Source organism: Vombatus ursinus, unplaced genomic scaffold, assembly GCF_900497805.2.
Source record: "Vombatus ursinus unplaced genomic scaffold, bare-nosed wombat genome assembly UNPS02014791.1, whole genome shotgun sequence".
Lineage (NCBI taxonomy): Eukaryota > Metazoa > Chordata > Mammalia > Diprotodontia > Vombatidae > Vombatus > Vombatus ursinus.
The window spans coordinates 6,547,559-6,552,776 of record NW_020954569.1 but is presented as its reverse complement, the minus strand read 5'-3'; the positions used below and the strand labels follow the sequence as shown (position 1 = coordinate 6,552,776).

The following is a 5,218-nucleotide window of genomic DNA, read 5'->3' as shown; positions in this document are numbered from 1 at the left end:
AGAACGAGTGCTTTTAACGTGTAAATGTAACAAATTTAAAAGTTCACAATTTTCAAAAATCATATTTTACTAACCTATACACTTTGATGGCCTGAGACAAAGCTATAATTGTTATTCCTAGTTAAACAAAACTCTGCACTGTCACTCCTCTCTTCACCTTTTCCTCTTTTTCTCTCAACCAGACTTTTTTCCATTTCTCTTTCACCTATTTATGGTTGCTTCTAGGAATTGCCCCTTGCCCAACTATTGACAAATTGATCTTCAATGACCACCTCCCTGAAATCCCTTCATCTAAAGAAGAGCATTAAAGAGAAAGGAATCTTTAGTTTTATGGTAGCACAACTAATTCCACCTCTCTGTTAAAGCAAAATAATAGCAACAAATAACAATAGTGTTTTCTCATACTTACTACTGCCACTAAATAGCTTCTTTTACTGAGGAAAAGTTATATATTCAACACACACATAATTTGACAAGATCAGGGCTAAATTGCTTTTCTGAGTGGTCCTGATTACAACATATTGTGCTAAACTGTTATGTCTAACTGTGTAATCAAATACACTATAAATGGTCTTTTCTCTGCAGCATGCCAATGCAATGTAACACAAAAAACGGGTGCAATGGAAAGTGGATATGAAAAATGGACAAGTAGAAATTTATGTATTTGATTTTGAAAGCCTGTGTGTTGCAATGCAATGCATTTCAACCAGAATCAGATAAAGTAAACATTTAAGCACAGCACTGGGCAGACAATAAGTATATTACATTAGCCTCAACTATTAGAAAACACCATGAAGATGAATATAAAAAGTATCTCAGCACCTGGCAATTTATGCAATATGCATGCAGTCAGATATGTAAAGTGCAAATTTTTGACAATAGATCCAATCGAAGAGTATTATAGGCATCTGTTCCAAAAAGAAATATATTATTGTGTGTCAATTCTTTCAAATTGAACTCAGGACCTCTTTTGAAAATAACAGAATAGCATGTACTTCTTGTATTGACAAATAAAGGTTCTAAGTTCTTTTGACTTATGAGAATGTGTTCAGTCCTTTTATCTTATCAATTGCTCTCTTGAACTAAATTGATTTGGCACAAATGATAAGTCTCCAAATCAGGTAGTGAATGGAAACACAGATTCACCAATTTTTGGTAGGAAGATTCTTTAGCAGTCATCATTTTTTTAAGCAGACATAGTTCAATTTATTTGTTTGTTAAAAAACAAACAAACAAACAAACAAACAAACATCTATATGGTTGCCACAGCAGCTGCCTGGGTCTTCTAGACAGACATGCAAGTGTGAGTTTTCACAAGATGGTTGGTGAATTCTTGATAGGAAGACTTAGCGAACACAGTTTCCTTCCACAGGGCTGGGGTTAGATAGCTGTATGTTTTGGAGATGGCATCAAAGGTAGCTTTAGCAAAGTTACCCAGAGTAGCAGTACAGCCCCTTGCAGATGTGTAGCAGTCATCAATTCCAGCTATCACCAGGAGCTTCTTAGGCACAGGAGCTGAGACAATGTCAGTACCTATAGGGGTGGGGATCAGGCACACCAGAACAGATCCACGTGGCCTAGTGACCTCACTCTGTGAGGCTTGCCAATCTTGTTCCCCCAGTAGCCACATCTCACAGGAATGAGGGACAGCTTGACCAGAATGATAACACCACAAATAGCTGTGGCCACTTCCTTGGAGTACTTGACACCCAGGCCAACATGGCCCTTGTAGTCACCGATGTCCACAAAAGCCTTGAACCTGGTACAATGTCCAGCTCTAGTTTGTTTCTGAACAAGCATGATTTTCAGAACCTCATCTTTCAATGAAGATCCCAGGAAGAAATCCATGATCTCAGACTCCTTGATAGTAAGGGAGAAAAGATAGATCTCTTCCAAAGACTTGATCTTCAAGTCCTTGACTTGTTGGCCTAGCTTAGCGACAGGAACCCACTCCTTGTCTTCAGCCTTTCCTCCCCAGGCCCTGCGGCCATGGCCATGGCCTCAACCATGTCCCCGACTTTGACCTAGTGTCCGGGTTTCTACACCCGGGCTGTCGCTTGGATACTTACCCTTCCCGGTCTTCGGACGTCTCCGGCCCCTCCGAGGGTGGAGGGGAATAACTAGACAGAACACCCAAGCTGGCAGCTGCACACGATTTATTGGTTACATGCTCTCCTGTCTTCCATGGTCCCAGAGCCTCCCGGAGCCTCTCAGACACCCCCGAGCCTTGCTCTTATACTCACCCTAGCCCCTCCCATGTTTCTCCCCGTGGGTGGAGCCAGCTCTGTTGCTGAGGCGTTCCCAGTACCCCAAAGGGGCAGGTTCGCACCTCCAGGCGTCTCACTGCCCTCACAGGAGGCCATGGTCCGGAGCTGGGCCCTAACAACCTAGGGCCCCACTGCCAAAGCCACCATGGAAGCTACCTTGGCCTCTGACTCCAGGGCAACCAGGGCCTCCTGCTCCTCCTGCAGTACCAGTGTCGTCCACCATTTGGTATTCACTAGAAGTAGAAGTTTAGCAGTCATCTTGTCCAACAATTTGATAGTTGACAGCATTTCACCAAGGATTATTTTGTTGCCAAAAATATTCATGAATGAGAGGACTGTCCATAGTAACTGAAGAGCTTCTAGTGCAGTTTGCATAATTATAGCTTAAGTTCAGAAATAGCTTGCCTTTTATTTCTATATCTATTTTGCCTCCATGCTATTATATTAATACTGCATACATACACTCACATACATACATACACACATGTATGTCTATATATGTGTATGTTTGTATATATACATATATATATAGATAGAGAGAGAGAGAGAGAGAAAATGAATGTTGATTGTATGTGTGTGTGTATGATGTCACAACACCTAATCAACAAGTAACTTAAAAAAAAAACAGAGATAACAGATGTCATCAATGAAACGTATGATAGGAAGAGACGATGCATTGATATTGTGGAAAGGGTGAAGGATGACAGGTGAACAAACAGCCAGAGTATTCCAATGACACCCTTGTAATGTCAGGAGAAACAAAGAAATCCTTCGGCATGTTGGGTAGACATCCTATAAATAACTTATGGGAACATATGAACACGAGTTGCCTAAGAGGGGCTGGGTGGATGTCTTATGATCTTTTTCATTATAATCACAGTTCTATTTAAGTGTTTGAGAGTATGTGTATAATATATGTATTATAGATAAATATAACATTGATAGATTTCACCAATGAAATTACAAGTCTAGATAGAAAATAAGTGTGTATGTATGCATGTACGTATGTATGTGGCATCATTTATACAGCACCTGCTACCTGCCAGGCATGGTGCTATGGGTTGGGGACACAAAGAAGGATAAAAAAAGGTTCTTCTATGAAGGAGCTTACATTCTAGTGAAGAAAGCAATATGTATACAAAATTAAATACTAAGTAGAATCAAAGTAATTTTCAGGGAAGGGTACACTAGTAAATAGGGAATGGCAGAAAGGAGGGTACAAAAAATCAAGATTGACTTTCAGTAAGTAAAAAGGTATATGAGTTGAACTTTGAATAAATCTGGACCTCAGGGAGGCAAAGGTGAAGAGAGTGTGTATTTTAAGTGAGGAGGATAGCCAGTTTAAAGACCTAGAGAGTCAGCTCTACCATCATAATTGGGAGAAAGTTGTATATGGGGAACAGTGAGTATATGCCAATTTCACTGGAACATGTGCAAGAAGCCTGGAAAAGAAGGCTGGAACCAGAATGTGTATTTGATCCCAGAAACAAGAGAACATCCTTGAATCTTAGGGAGCAAGTAAATGAAATGGTCAGACAATTGATTTAGAAGGTTGCACAGAAGTTCAATTGGTCAGGACCTGTGATTTCATTAGTGTAGCTACTCAGGAGTAAATTCTTTCCATGATATAGATCATCAACTGCTCTGAAATTTTTAGTCTTCTAGAATTAAAATGGGTGTGGGGAAGGAACAAGTATTTGTATAGTGCCTACTATGTAGGCACTCTTGTAAGCACCTCATAAATATTTTTCTGATTTGATTTTAACAACAACCTTATGACATAGATGCTTGTCCAAGGTCACACAGCCTATAAATGTCTGAGGTTGGATTTGAATTCAGGTCTTTCTGACTCCAGGCCCAGGGCTCCACTGCCTATGCCACTTAGCTGCATATCTGAGGCACTGAAAAATTTTGAAACTTGTCTAGGATTATACAATAAGTATGTTTCAAAGGTGGAACTTAAACCCAGGTCTTCCTGAGTCTGAAGCCAGCTCTCTATCCAATATGGCATCCTAATTCTCTGTTTTTTATGTCATCATTTTATATATTAGAAATATAATTTAGTGGAAAATACACAAAATTAGGAATAACAAAGAACAAATTCTTAACCTGGTTTTGCCACTTGCTGATTGTATGTCTTCTAACCACTTTGATGAGGCCATAATCTTATCTATATAGGGGTTCTCTCCACTAATGTCAATCATAATCTATCTAAATCTTCTCTTTATATGGAATCATTATTATTGTTTTTTGATAAATACTCCCTAGAGCACTGGTCTACAATATGGCCTGCAACTGCCCTAAAGAAAGCATGACATGATTCATGGGGATATGGCACCAATCTGTATGAATAAAAACCATATTCTACCCTCATCACAATAACCAATCATGAGATATATATCTAACACAACCCTTCCATTTCCCTCACCTATTACCACTCAATACTGCTCTGCTCCATTCACTTTTGCTACTAAGCCAAATTGCTATATGAGTTCCTAGTGTGTCTTTTTTTTTTTTTTTGCAGGAGTCATATGCAACTTGGAGTCATGAGGCAGCTACTTAAAAATATCCACCTCCACCAGAGTATGTACATATTACTTTTCAGGTCATGTTTCAATACCAATGGTGAATCTTTTCAATTAGGTTCTGGACTCCAGAGTAGCAACTGGAATTTGAGATTTCCCTACTCTACTCTCTAGTAGCATTTTCTATGGGAGGAAGTGATGCTTCAGTATTGAAGTATCTGCTTGACTAAGTGCATTTACTGACAAATTATTATCATTACAATTTTGAACTATTTCAGGACATACACAAGGAATTTTTGTAAGTGAAAAGTTTTCACTCATTCACTTTAGTGAATATTCATTGTAAAAGCAGTAGTTTGTCAATTTGATAAGATGGGAAATGACCACAAAACTCTTGTAACACACAGAAATTCACTTGACAAAATG

General features: G+C 39.1%; 1 pseudogene; it reads right to left on the bottom strand.

The window, feature by feature from the left end:
- Positions 1–1,285: 1,285 nt before the first annotated feature.
- Positions 1,286–2,490, bottom strand: LOC114048075 (annotated as a pseudogene).
- Positions 2,491–5,218: the final 2,728 nt, after the last annotated feature.